The following is a 15,347-nucleotide window of genomic DNA, read 5'->3' on the forward strand; positions in this document are numbered from 1 at the left end:
GCACTTCCCTCTGGGTAAGTTTATAAGGGGCAGGAGCGCTGCCTGCTGTCCTTAAGGTGCTACTGTAGCGCTGCCGGCCCATCTTTCTGTAAGGGCAGGTTCTCCTTGCCTGGGAATACAGTGAACATAAATGCTTTTGTTAAATCCCATTGCTGAGGTCTGTGCAGAGTGAAAGAATTCTGAAACTTTTCAGCCATTTCCAGAAATGTGCATTTTGTGTGTGTTTGCATTTGTTTTATATTTACTTGAAGTTGGCAATCATTTATCCAGTGTGAGGTGGCCTTTTAACCAAGAACCAGGTTTCCAATTAAACCTGCTTTCTTCACTCCAATTTTTTTTTAGAAAGAGTCTTGCTCTGTCACCCAGGCTGGAGTGCAGTAGCACGACCTCAGCTCACTGCAACCTCTACCTGCTGGATTCAAGCGATTCTCCTACCTCAGCCTCCCAAGTAGCTGGGATTACAGGTGCACGCCAGCACTCTCGGCTAATTTTTGTATGTTTAATAGAGACAGGGCTTCACCGTGTTGGCCAGGCTGGTCTCAAATACCTGACCTCAACTGATCCACCCACCTTGGCCTCCAAAACTGCTGCGATTACAGGTATGAGCCACCGCGCCCAGCCCTTCACCCCAAATTGTGCTTGTTCGTTATGAATTAAAGCTGTTCACTCCACTTTCCCCACTTGTTCAAGGGGAAGACAACAATTCCCCTATCACCTGGCAATCCTACCCGGGAGCTATTACTCAGCTTCCCTCATCTATCTAAGAGGACAAGATTCTTCTATGGATAAGTGGTCTTCATTTCCTGGTCTTGACTTAAAGGGGAATTCTGGAATTGTCTGATCTACCTTTGGGAAATAAGAAGTGGCCCCAGCTTACTCCAGAAGGAATAGGAGATATCACAGGTTAGATCACATGGTGGTTGGTAAACATACAGACAGACGGGAAGCAGGGAATCTTCTCATGATCCGTATCACAACTCATGAAGTCATCAGAGGCACCAAGCAAATAGATGGCAGACCTGGAACAAGGACATCAAAGGACTTTGGAGACAATAAGGGAACTTCAAATGGTTTGTTTTCCTCTCTCCCCTCTCCTCCCAGCCCCCATACTCACATACGTACAAACGACCAAGCCCTATTCGGCAAAGCCCGTTACTCTTGGGTCCAGCTTTCAGTGAACAAATGCAAACACAGGATGGGTATGATTCCCCCTCATTAGCCATCAGGATCCTGCAGCCTCGTGAGAAGTAACGACCATCCTCTGTGATGACCGGTGGTCATGAGGACCTTATCTCTGCTCAGCGCCCTTCTCTCGTTCACCCCACCCCACATCGAAGCCAGAGCATTTTCACTGAAGTGCAATCTGTTTGTGCCAAGGGCTGTTTGTCCTTTTTCTCCTCAGTAGCTTCAGTATGTTTCCACCTTGAGATGTGCTCAGTCATCAGAGCACATCTCTCTCTCATCTTTTCCCCCTACTCTCTCATCTCCCTGGGCAAATGCCAAATACTAAGCCCACATAAATTTTATAGTGTTCTCCCCTTCACCTTGATGCCGAGAAAAAGTCCCAACCACGGAAATCCAATTAAAGCACAACTGAGTTCTCTGCCCTGCCTAGAAATCTTCTAAAAATCCTTACTTTTCCAATCTCAAAAGAGGACAAAATTATGTCACATCATCTATTCTAGAAAATCTCTTTTTAAGAAACCTCTTCACTCTTATGAAATGTGAAATGGGAGAGGCATTTTATAATTGATGATTATATTGAACTCCAACAACATACACGATAAAAATAAATGATAGGCCAGACCCAGTGGCTCACACTTGGAATCCCAGCACTTTGGGAGGCCGAGGAGGGTGGCAGATCACCTGAGGTTAGGAGTTCAAGACCAGCCTGGCCAATGTGGTGAAACCCTGTCTCTACTAAAAATACAAAAAGTAGCAGGGCGTGGTGGTGCATGCTGGTAATCCCAGCTACTTGGGGAGGCTGAGGCAGGAGAATTGCTTGAAGCAGGGAGGTGGAGGTTGCAGTGAGCCGAGGTCGTGCCATGGCACTGCAGCCTGGCAGCAGTGCAAACTCTATCTCTCAATGAACAAACAAACAAAAATGATAATAGTATCATATAGCATAAAATATTTAACATTTTAGTTTTTCCAAAAGAGCTTTTTGAACAAACGATCTTAAAAAAAATTTGAGAGTGAAGAAAAGTTGTAATAATTGCTTCGACATTTGAGTAAACAAGGTTTGCTTGGAAAAACTTAAGGACCAATATCTCTCAGATTACACTAATCCAGGTCACATAATAAACCACACCTAATGTAGCAATATAACATAATTTCCATCATTTCACGCATATTTCAATTTATATTTGGCCCCAAAGCACTAGTGCACCATATACAGAAAAAGGAAATGCATTTGGTAACTTAAAAAAAATTGGTTATACCATTTTTTGTGTTATTTTGTTTTTTAAAGCTACTTTATTGAGATAAAATTCACATGACGTACAATTCACATATTTAAAGTGCAGAATTCAGTGGTGTTTAGTGTATTCACAGATATGTGCAGCAATAACCACAGTCAAATTAATGTTCATCACTTCATAAAAACCCAAGGGCTGTCCATTCCCCCCTTCCTCTATTCCCATCCCTCTATCTATGAGCAACCACTAAGCTGTTTTCTGTCCCCATAGATCTGCCTATTCTGGATATTTTGTATAAACAGAATCATGTAATTCATGGTCTTTTGTGTCTGGCTTCTTCCACTTCCCCATGAGCGTTTGTGTGGACATATGCTTTCATAGCTTTTGGGTACATACCTAGGAGCGGAATTCCTAGTTCACAGGGTAATTCTATGTTTAACTTTTTAAGGAATCCCTAAAACTGTTTCCCCCACAGACTGCCCCATTTTACACCCCCAACAGCAGTAAATTTCTCCACATCCTGGAGAGCTCTTGTCTATTATCTATGCCTTTTTGATTCTAGAAAACCCTGGTGGATAAGAAATGGTATTTCACTCTGCTTTTGATTTGAATTTCCCTAATCAATAATGATGTCAAGAGTTTTTTCATGTGCTTATTGACCATCTGCATATCTTCCCTAGAGAAATGTTTAAAGAGATCCTCTGCCCGCTTTTAAATTTGTTTATTTAGTTTTAAGTGTTTAGTCATAAGAGGTCTGAGTATATTCTGGATACATGTCTTCCACGAGATACGTGATTTGTATTTTCTCTCATTCTGTGAGTTGCCTTTTCACTTTCTTGATAGTGTCACTGGAAACACCAAAGATTTTAATTTTGATAATATCCAATTACCTGGTTTTCCTTTGGTTGCTCATGCTTTTGATATTCTATCTGAGAATCCATTGCCAAACAGAGGTGATGAAGGCTTGCGGCTACGTTGCCTTATAAAAGTTTTATGCTTTTAGATTTTACATTGTATTTCTAACCCATTTTGAATTAGTTTTTAAATGCAGTGTGAGGTAGGGTCCAATCATTCTGATGAATGTGGCCATCTAGTTTACCCACCATCTGTTGAAAAGAATTTTCTTTACTCCATTGAACGGCCTGGGCACCATTGCAGAAAATCAGTTAACAACCATAGACACATTTTTATTTCTGAACTCTCAATTCTATTCCACTGATCTACATCTATATTTACAGCAGGACCACCCCGTCATGATTACTGCTTCTTCGTAGGATGTTTTGAAAACAGGAAGCTTTTCTTCTTTATCAAGATGATTTAGCTATTCTGGGATCCTTGCTATGCAATACAAATTTTAGAATCACCTAGTCAGTTTCTAGAAAGAAGTCATTAGGGATTCTGGAATAGACTGAGCTGAATATGCAGATCAGTTTGGGGAGCACTGATGTCTCACATTAAGCCTTACAATCCATGAGCACAAGATCTCTTTCCAGCTCACTGACATCTCACATTAAGCCTTACAACCCATGAGCATAAGATCTCTTTCCAGTTGTTGAGATATTCTTAAAAATGTTTCAACTTTTTGTGGTGTGGGGAGTATAAGTTTTGAACATTTTTGTTAATTCAACTACTAGCTATTTTCCTTTTGATGCTATTTGTAAAAGGAGTTTTTAGCTTCATTTTTGAAAAGTTTATTATGAAAGAAAAAATACAATTGATTTTTGTGCACTGGTCTTCTATTTTTCAACCATGCTAAACTCCCTTATTACTTCTAATAGTTTTTTAATAAATTGTTTTAGATTTTCTACATATAAAAGATCATGTTTTTGCAAACAGAGATTATTTTACTTCTTTTCTAACCTGGATGTCATTTAATTTTTTCTTCTTGCCTGATTGCCCTAGAACCTCCAGCACAATGTTGAGTAGAAGTGGTGACTTCAGATATCCTTGGCTGGTTTCTGAGCTCTGTAGGACAGTATTTATTTATTTATTTATTTATTTATTTATTTATTTATTTATTTTTTAACCATCAAGTATGATGTTAGTTGCGGGTTTGTCATAGATGTCCCTGGTGCCAAAAAAGTTGGGGACTGCTGCCTTAACAGATGGAAAGAGCTCCCGTGTAAACCCAGTGTGTGTTTTCAGGCCTAATAGTGTCTCATATTTCACTAAGTGTATTCTTATTTCTTCATCTTTTTTCTCCGTTCTCTGGACTGTGTAATCTTTTATCTATCAGTGTACACGTTTCCTAATTCTTGGTTCTGCCAGTTTAAGTATACTATTGAGCAGCCGTTAATAACATTTACATTTCAATTATTCTACTCCTCAATTCCAGAATTTCATGTGTTTCTCTGTAACTTCCCTTTATTATATTCTGTCTTTGAAAAGATACTGTCATCAGTTTCCTTTAATTATATAATAATGGTTTCTTTTAGTTGTTTAGTCACATTTTTCATTAATATTTTTTCCTATTAAGTTCTTTATATATTTAGATATTTACCTTTTTTACATGTATGGTTTACAAATATTTTCTCTCTCTTGCTAGGTTGTGTTTTTGCTCAGTTAATTGTTTCCTTTGCTATGCAGATGTTTTACAGTTAAATGAACTCCGACTTGTTTATTTTTGCTTTTGTTACCTCTGCCTTTAATGTAATATCCAAGAAATAATCTCCCAGTTCAATGTTAGGAAGCTTTATCCCTATGCTTTCTTCTAGTAAGTTTTATGATTTCAAGACTTATATTTAGGTCTTCAATTCATTCAGAGTTGATTTTTACATATGTGTGAGAGAAGGGTACAAATGTAGATAGACATCGAATTATCAGGTTGTGTACTTTCAACAGATATAATTTCTAATTGTCACTCCTCTCAATACAGTTGGGAATAAAAAAACTTTCTTAATCTTATTCAGACCAACTCTTTAGCTAGTATTCCACTGAGCTTATTTCCCTGATACCCTGATGACGACATTGTCCTCTCCACACTAGCAGCGGCAGGAGACTATGCCTTCCAGAACCTCAAAAACCTCCTTCACGAGGGTGGAGATGCCCCGGAATCCTGCAATAAATTACTCTCTACACCAGTGGAGTCCAGGTCTGGCCTCGGGGTCTAGACCACCAGAGAATAGCAGGGCTCATCTTCAAAAAATAAGGCAAGCAGATAGGAGACGGAGAGAGATAGGGGCCTTCGTGAACATGAGGACTTCTGGCTCCTCGTGGTGGACACCTACAGCCCAGTTTTGCACTATTGGATGAAACTTCCTCACTTGTTCAGAGGCTGCTGGACACCAATTGCAAGAGCACAGCTGTGGGGACATCCTATGTATCCACATGTATCCACAAAAGTAGTGCTTCTTTAAGAAAGGGCAATGAGCTCCCCATCCTCTTTAAGAAAGAGGCACTACTTTTGTGGATACATGTGGATACGTGTGGTTATTCCCTTATTTGTTCATTCCTGGAGAACCATGGAGATTAGTGCCTGTCAGGACTTAGTACACAGTTGTTGCATCTTGAAAATGGCTGGGAAAGAGCCTCGCCAGACCGGGGTATTGGCCAGCTCTCGAAAAGGGGTGCTCAGGGGCAGTGCTGATGAACGCTGTAAAGCAGAGCTGCCATCCTGCTCTGGCTGTGAGGAAAGTGGACATTCTTGGGGAAAATGCTCATACGGGAGGGTCTATCAATGCAGATGTGAAAATGAAAGCCGGCCTCTGACGTTTCAGGTAAAGACGTAGGAGAGGCGCACCATCTGGACCATGCATCAGCAGGCTACCCTCCCGCTCGGGAGGCAGGGGCCCTGGATGGGGTGGGGGAAAAGGTGGGTGCCCACTTTCTCAGAGAGGGTGTCAGGCTGAGGAAGCCAGAGGTTTTGCAGAAGAGAAATTTACCACTTTGGTAAACTTTCACTGCCCTCTGGGGTCCAGACACTGACACAATTTGGAAGAGTTTGTCTTGTGGCAACCATTGTACTTTGTGCACTAGCTCTGAGCTGTATCTGGAGGACAGACTTGAATGGTGTTCATCTCTCACTATTCACTCTTACTGTCTCATTTGAGACTTTGCAATCGCTGCCAAAGAATTTTCTATTGTCCAAGATTCTGCCAGTGCTCTGAGCTGATGAGCCATGGAAACCCTGTATGCTGGCCTCTGGATTAGTCAGCTCAGAATACCATAACAAATTTCCACAGACTGGGTGGCTAAAACAACAGGAATTTGTGTTCTCACAGTGCTGTAGACTGGAACTCTGAAGGTGTTAGCATGCTGGTGTTCTCTGCAACCTCTCTCCTTGGCTCATAGACAGCCGTCTTCTCCCTGCATCCTCATGTGGTCTGTCCTCTGTGTGTGACTGTGTCTTAACCTCTTCTTACGAGAATTCTGGTTGTATTGGGTTTAATGCCCACTCTCATTACCTCATTTTAACTTAATTACTTCTCCAAAGACTCTCCAGATACAGTACTACATTCTGAGGTACTACGGGTTAAGTCTTCAACACATGAATTTTGGGGTAACACAATTCAGTCCCTAACAACCTCCTCTGAAAAAAGCCTAGTGGTTGGTGTGGACAGTGGGGGAAGTTGATGACAGAGGTGGTCAAGAGTCAGGACTCATCCCTGCAAACCATGATAAGACCTTGATATTTTCAGTGGAAAATAGACTACAGTGGACCAAAGTATCAGCAGGAGCCCCATTACAAGGGGACTGTGGAAGCCCAGGTGAGAAGCCAGTGTATATTGCACCAGGGTGCCAGCAGTGCAGGGGATAAGAAGTGGCCCCATTCAAAATTTTTGTTGAAGGTACAGCGGCAACAGCAGTTGCTGATGTAAGAATATGGAATATGAGGCTATGTGAAGAATATTTTTATTTTTTGCCCTGAACAACTGCAGAGACACTAGTGCCATTGGAACAGTGGCACTGAAATGACAACACCTGTATGTGCACATGGTGCCTGCAAGCTGGGGAGATGTACAATGAAGAGTTTGGTTTTGGACACTAGGAGTGAGACAACCTATCAGCGATTATAGTGGACACATCAGGACATGTGTTCCGGAGTCTGGAGTTCAGCTGGGTGGTTGGAGCTGAAGATATAAATGCAGGAATCATTCCGAAATTGACAGCATTTAGCACTATAGATTTGGAAAAGATTACATGGAGACTGAGTATTCTAAGAGAATATTAAAATTTCAATAATATTGGGTGATTGCCTGAGTGAATTACATGAAATTTGAATAATATTGGGTGATTGCTTGAATGATTTACATGGACTTTGGGGTTAAAAATTTGATATTCAAAGGCATTGTAGAGCCTGGAGAAATTTTGACAGACTGTTTCTGAAAGCAGCTTAGGCTAAGACAGCTTTAAGTAGTTGTTATTTGTTGTCTAATTGTCTGCTCATGCCTGTGGGATGAACTGTATACATTAACTAATCTTTCAAGGCTTTCATCGCTGCACTACTCTGCACAGCCCCTAGCAAAGTCTCTCCTTGGGAAGCCAATGGCAGGACTCTAATTCCTAGAATCCTTTGCAAATTAACCCTTCCGGGTGAGGCTAAGTTAGATCCTGGAAATAGACCTACTGGAAGGCAGAGAAGAGGCTATTTTTCCGGTTTTTCCAGTCTGTCTCTTTGTGTAACAGCCTCCTTTTGTCTTTAAGCAAGGATACAGCAGGGAGGTAAGTGTCCTGTCCCTGAATGGATTAGAACACTGTTTTGCTGTTATGCAAACTGGGTGGAGGTGGTCAGGGAGGGACAGCTAAGCAGCCGGGAACTACTCCCTGGTGCCCCATGACTTCTTGCCAGCTCAAGCTCCACTCTGGATCTGAGCTCCTCCCTAGGCCTCTGAGGGAAGTTGCCAGAGCAACGTGTCAACCTACTCATGAAGAATTTAAAAGACCTCAGGGGTTAACTCATGCAAGCTTCCTGAGGCTCAGAGGCTCAGAAAAGTGGGCTGACCCGGCAGCACGCAGTTCCTAGGAAGTGCGTCCTTGCGAGGCATGTGGTAAAGAATTGTGATAGATCCCAGCTCTGCCGTGTGCTGACTCTGAGATACTGAGCAAGTTGCATAACTTCTCTGTGCCTCTGTTTCCACATTTTCTAAAGAGGGATAAGTTTAACAGTTATTATATAACAATAGCACCTACCTCACAGGATTGTCTGAGGAATAGAAAGGGTAAGGGCGTTGAAGTTCTTAGCTCTGTTCTTGGCACACACGTGGCAGCCATGCAGTGTGTCATTTTAAATGGCCTCTGAGGTCTTTCTAGTTCGAGTCCAGTGTTTGTTTTTGAGATGGAGTCTCGCTCTGTCACCCAGGCTGGAGTGCAGTGGCACAATCTTGGCTCACTACAAGCTCCGCCTCCCGGGTTCATGCCATTCTTCTGCCTCAGCCTCCCCAGTAGCTGGGACTACAGGTGCCCACCACCACGCCCAGCTAATTTTTTTTTTTTTTGTATTTTTAGTAGAGACGGGGTTTCACCCTGTTAACCAGGATGGTCTCGATCTCCTGACCTCGTGATCTGCCCATCTCGGCCTCCCAAAGTGCTGGGATTACAGGCGTGAGCCATCGTGCCCAGCAAGTTATTTTTACATTTAAACTTTTGCTATTATTAGTGTCTTTTGGTGCAAGGAGTAAGTTAGGAATCAAGTTTTGTTTTTTTTCTGCCAAATGCTTGGTTTCCTTATCCTAGTGATTAAAATATCCAAAATTTCTTCATTGTTTAAAATGCTAAACTCTCACATACATAGTTATATTTCTTTTTGTCTCATTGTAACTAATATATCTATTTATTCTGCTTATTCCTCACTGTTTAACTTTTTACTATAGCTACCGTTTTAAAATACATTAAGGAAAACCTCACTACTCTTCTTTTAAATTATTTTCCTGGCCAGGATGTTAGATTGGTGTCCAACCCAACTTAAGGCAGATAATTCTACATTTTGAATAGTTTATTTCCTGTTATTAGCAAGAGGGATAAAAAAGAAAATTGCTTTGGGAAGTAGATAATTTGGCTTTTATTTAGTATTGAAGGCAGCTTTCTGCTGAGGACTTATTCATCAGTGCTTAGTGTCCCCAGGAGTAAGTACTGGGCTTAAATGCTTAGCATCTCAGAGTCAGAAGGATCTTAGAGATCATCTAATCCAGGCTTTTTATTTTCCAGATGAGGAAGTTAAGCTCCAGGAATACGAAGGAACTTGCTCAAAAATTCATAGTCAAGTAGTGTCACTAGAGCCACACTAAAAGAAAACAACAATGTGAAAAAAGAAAATATTGTGTTTTTTTTTTAATGAACATTTCAAAATAAGATTCACAATGATTTTTGTGGTTTCCAAACAAAAACTTTTTTAATTCGTCTATTCCAAATGCATTTTTATAAAGTACCCTCTAGGCACTCTCCTAAGTACTGAAGGAATCAAAACTCCCCGCCTCTTCTCAGACGAATTAATTACGTTGCTCTACAATGCTCTCTTATTCCACTGCTCATTCAGTGGTTAAAACCTGGGTCCAATTATGTTTAAACACTTTGTTTCAAGGTCTGTCTCCCCCAGAAGTACTTTAAGCAGGAGTTATTCCTTATTGTTAAATTTTTTTCTAGAACTTTATGCTCTTTCCTTTTCACTTACTTCTCCACTCAGAGATCTTACATTCTCCATTTATTTACCATCTTAATCCTAATGAAGTTCCACAATTTCGTGGAAAGTTCCTTTCCCATTCTTGTCATCTTTTACATGTCCTCTAGCTCTCACAGTCTCAGCCTTCCCACTTGCAGCGTGAAAAGCTGGCCCAGCCGTTGTGGAAGGTTTTACACAGAGGTAGTGCTTTGGTTGTTTGACACCTTCCCATCGCTTGTGTAGTCTCTTGTCCAGAGACAGAGCTTTGGTTGTTTGACACCCTTCACATTGCTGGTGCATCTGAGTGCCTGCTTAGCTCTTTGCGGTAAAGTAGCTTTCTCTTGACCTTCCTGAGAAGCAGTGACTATGCTAAGCACTCCAGCATGTTAGTAGGCTCCGTTTCCCAAAACGTTTACTTAGTAGCCAAGTCCACTGCAGGAAAAAAACACATTTACAAATGCTAATGGGGTACCTAATGCTTGTGCTTGGGCCACTGCCAGGCACATGAGACTAGCCTGGAGGTTGCTGACTCAATAGTGTTTCTGGTTCACTAGCACCAGTGTGGTCAGAACATGGTCAGGCTATTAGCGGCACATTCAGAAACAATCATTCAAGAATGAGGAAGAGGTTGAGCAAGCCCCCTTCCTGTCCACAGGTGGGAAAGGAGGTAACTGAGTGCTTGGCACTTTGCAGACTGGGGAGGATTTGGTGCTAGGCTGTACGTTCCAGACCAGCTATTTTTAATACTACATTCTTAGGCAGGAATGTAGTTGAAGCAAGTAGAACATTTCATTCTCATGCACATCTCACTTCCCTCTGCCCTGTGGCGTGCCTCTTCCCTGTGGCATGTGCACAACTCTTAGAAGCCTGTAGGTCCACAGGTTCCAGATCTGAGAAGTGACTTTCGAGATCATCTAACCCCATCACAGATGAGGTTATTTTGTCATTCACAGATGAGGGACCTGAGAAACAGAGAGGTGATATGACCTGTAAACCAGAAGCAGACTCAGAGCCAGGACCTAGTTACCCCCAATCTTCATGTGTTTTGTATATTTGCTGCATAATGTTCTCAAGTTCCCTGAAGCTTTTCCTATGGAAGAGTCTAGGCTACAGGAAGTGGTACTGTACGTTGGTTTTGAGCATAGGTGTAACATGAGCTTGAGTTGAATTTCTGTTTGACCTCATTAGAGATGAGGTCTTGTTTCTTCAACTCTAGAACAATCATTCTTAGGACATCTAAAGACTGTCCTGAGGATGAGCATGTGAAACACTTAGTACGATCCTTTGCTCATCGTCAGGGCTCATAAGCACCAGGAGGCAAGCCCTGACGATGAGCAAAAAATCACACTCGTTTCCATGCTCACAGCTACATTACAGAAGACCAAAAGCCCCATATCTACATATGGAGGGTGAAATATTTCATTTTCATTGACTTACAGTGACATAGACTTTCTTGTGTTCTCATTTCAAGGAGGACATTGGCAAATGGGAAATGACCCTGAAGTGAACAAAGAGGCTGGTGTGGGATTGAGCAAACGTTGTCTGAGGAGCAGCTGTGAGTTCTGGGGCTCTTCAGAACAAAGAAGGGAATGTTCAGGAGAGCATGACTGGTGTCTTCAGAGACATAAAGGGTTAGCACCAAGAAGACAGATGAAACTGCATTTCTATGGTTTTGTAAATGGTGTTTCATACTTTTAGGTGACAGTTATTCTTTGTCTGGTTCGAACTGAGGAGCTCAATGCTGAGAACACAAAGAGTAAACAAACCCAGCCTGGGGTTAACAACTCATAGTCTCAACAAATAATAGGTTAACAAACATGGAGGATCCAACAGGCTCATGGTGACAAGGCGACAATGTTCTTTTTCTAGTGAGAGAAGGTTGATTCACTAAGACCTGATGTGTCAAGGAGAGTGCTGATGAGCTCAGGCTTCTGTGGGCCTGAGAGTTGGGGGAAGGAGAGAACAGCTGGCATTTTGTTTTCTCACCAAAGAGAAGAGAATAGCAGTGCTCTAACCCAAGCTTGTCTGTGCAGTGACCTTCTTTTCTCGAGTGTACCCTGATGAGAAGCACTCAGGGACCTTGACTGCACCAAGGTGCAGAAGAATTTTGCAAGAGATTCACATAAAATATAACTCTCTGTTATCCTCTGTTCTCCTCCTCTTTCTCTTCTTTCTTCTCCTTCTTTTTCTCTCCCTTTCCCCCTTCTTCTCTTCTATGTTTCTTTCCTTAAAATGTCAACCATCATTATGTTGAACTTAATTTTTCTCACTTTCCCCCAGTGATTTCCCTCAGGGTTTACAAAAAGTGGTGGCCCTAAATATTCCTAGATCCAAAGCAGATTATCTCTGGCTCTAACTTGTTAAGTGGAAATCATGGTTTGAAGTAAATCACCCCAATTTTGACGCCTACATGGGGTAGGCTCAGTGCAAGGGCAACAGAAGCACTGTTTTTTCTTGTGTGTGGGCTGTCATTAAAATTCTCTCAATTCCTTCATCAGAGACAGATTTGTTTCTGATCCCCAAGGACATTTGGGCTTTAACTACAACTTGTGCTTAATGCATGAGTTGAAACTCTTAATCAAGTTCTGGAAGAAAAATCAAAGCCTTTTACAGAAGAAGTCACGTGTATTGAAAAACAACTGAAGCATCTGCTTGTTAAAAAAAGCTAAATATCTTGTTTGGTTTTTGAACATTAAGGAAGTTGGTATTTGACATGAGAAGGGAAGAATTAGAGAGACAAGAAAGAAGAGGTGGAATAAATTGAAGAGAAGGAGGCAATTTTTGTACTGTGGTAACTGAGAGAGAATTCTGCAAATATAAGGGACATCTACCAGGTTTACTGGGTAATGCTATTTTGACATTTCTCATGTGCCCATGGTTTCTTCATTTGTAAAGTGAGTACTTTGTGTTAGATGATCCCTGAAGGCTTTAGTAATTGTTAATCAATGCACTTAGATGAGGAGTCAAAATGCTAATTACTTACAAATGTATGATTTTGTGACTGAAAAACTGTTGAGAAGTAACTACGAAAAAATCAAAACCAGTAAGAGCTCAACTTGTGGGCTAGTGATACATTCAATATACAAAATCAATAGCTTTCTCTATGCAAACAGTATCCAATTATAAAATATAATGAAAGAAGAATGTGACTCAAATAAAAATAATGATTTAAATTAGTTATTTTTATAATTAAGTTACAAAATGTTTTAGATCTATATGAAGAAACTTCTTGAAGAATACCAAAAAGATACATTAAAATGAGACAAAAATATTTGAAGTAAAATTCTGTTCTTAGGAAGGCTCAATAGTCCACATATCTTTTTTTTTTTCTTAAAACCTGTAGTTTCAATTTCATGTCAGTTAAAGAAGCAATGAAATTATTTTAACTTGATAAAGTAATTCAAAAGTTATTTTGTAAGAGTGAATCGTAGAGAGTAGCCATGAATTCTGACAAAGACTGGTAGGAACCACATTCATTAAAAGCACATGGTACTGGCACAGGGAGAGACAGGATACAGAAAAGTAGAGGGAATGGAATCCATTGGATGAGCTAGGAATGCCTGGGCGTTTGATACGTGGCAAGGTTGGCGTTTGCCCTGCAATGAGTGTGCAGAATGTGCTGTGTGTTCTCTGTAGGATGTTCAGCTGTCCTCCAGAATCAAGATGGGCCTAGCATTTTAAATTCCTTAGAATCCTGCATAATTTTGTTTCTTTACTGTACAGACTCAGATTTCTAAGAGAACGGTGACATGAACCCAGACATGTGCCTTTTGTGTGAGATAGCGTATGGCGAGTGACGACATTTCTGCAGGCTCAGAAAATTTATACTTCTGGATGTAGTAAGAAACAGTTTCTACGTCATTGCTGGGAAGACAAGTCTGGCATGACTTTTCAGAACAGCCTTTATCCTAAGGCTGAAAAACTAACAGGAACAGAGAAATAATTAGGTAAACACACAAAACAAATGTCTTTTAGGGAAATCAAACATGAACTACATAAAAAGTGATCACTGTGCATATTTTGGCTGCTAGATGAGCAAACACAAAGTAAAAAGTAAGCCAGAAACAATTCTTGCAATACCTACGATAAAGGACGTTAAATATGCACAGAGTTTTAGAAATCAGTAAGTACAGATGAGTGACCCAGCAGAAAAATAGCTAACAGGAAATAAAAATAACCAATGAACATTCAAAAAAAGCTTATTGGCCGGGCGCGGTGGCTCAAGCCTGTGATCCCAGCACTTTGGGAGGCCGAGACGGGCGGATCACGAGGTCAGGAGATCGAGACCATCCTGGCTAACACGGTGAAACCCCGTCTCTACTAAAAAATACAAAAAACTAGCCGGGCGAGGTGGCGGGTGCCTGTAGTCCCAGCTACTCGGGAGGCTGAGGCAGGAGAATGGCGTAAACCCGGGAGGCGGAGCTTGCAGTGAGCTGAGATCCGGCCACTGCACTCCAGCCTGGACCACAAAGCGAGACTCCGTCTCAAAAAAAAAAAAAAAAAAAAAAAAAAAGCTTATTATCAGAAATAATTTTTACAAGGTATGGTGAGACAAGCGGGAATATTATATTCACTAATATGATTGACAAAGATTAAAACAATGAATAATAATTAGTATTGGTAAGAATATTGATAGTTAAAGATACTTCCATACATTTCAGGAAGAGGAAAAAAGTGGGTGAACAGTTTCTAAAGTGGGCAATTGGCCAGGTGAGGTGGCTCATGCCTTTAATCCCAGAATTTTGGGAGGCTGAGGTGGGTGGATCACGAGGTCAGGAGTTTGAGATAAGCCTGGTCAATATAGTGAAACTCCATTTCTACTAAAAATACAAAAAATAGCTGGATGTGGTGGCATGTGCCTGTAGTCCCAGCTTCTCGGGAGGCTGAGGCAGGAGAATCGCTTGAACCTGGGAGGCAGAGATGCAGTGAGCTGAGATCACACCACTGCACTCCAGCCTTGGGCAAAAGAGTGAGACTCCATCTCAAAAATAAATAAATGAATGAATAAAAATAAAACTTGAAATATGCATAGCTTTTGACATTCCATTTCTAGGAATTTTTACAAAGTAGTAGGCATATACATTTTTAAAGACATATGTACAGTCATATAAATATATGAGGCAAATATAGATGAACAAATATTAAATAACCTTTGAGCTAATATTTAAATATGAAAAACATGCAATGGAGCTGTCTATGAAGTATGATCCTGTATTTGAAATTTAAGACAGAGATTTACACGATTTATTTGCAAAGGGAATGAATTAAAATGCTTTGAATGACAAATGGTGGTTATAGTTGAAGGGAGACGCTATGGGGATTTTCTACCTTCATTT

At 40.9% G+C, this 15,347-nt stretch overlaps 1 protein-coding gene across 4 annotated transcripts in view; it reads left to right on the top strand.

Moving 5' to 3' along the window:
- Window positions 1-15,347, top strand: part of LOC141407551 (neutrophil defensin 1-like) — a 53,879-nt gene that overhangs the window by 35,124 nt on the left and 3,408 nt on the right. The window contains exon 1 of one of the 4 annotated variants that reach the window (XR_012417015.1): window positions 348-599. The exons of 2 other annotated variants lie outside the window; for them this stretch is intronic. The gene's annotated coding sequence lies outside the window, so the exon portion shown is untranslated. Of the gene's footprint in view, window positions 1-347; window positions 600-7,991; window positions 8,079-15,347 lie in introns of those variants that run through there. One more of the 4 variants, XR_012417014.1, reaches the window with a different exon arrangement.

This window comes from Macaca fascicularis, chromosome 8 (genome assembly GCF_037993035.2).
Source record: "Macaca fascicularis isolate 582-1 chromosome 8, T2T-MFA8v1.1".
Taxonomy (NCBI): Eukaryota; Metazoa; Chordata; class Mammalia; order Primates; family Cercopithecidae; genus Macaca; species Macaca fascicularis.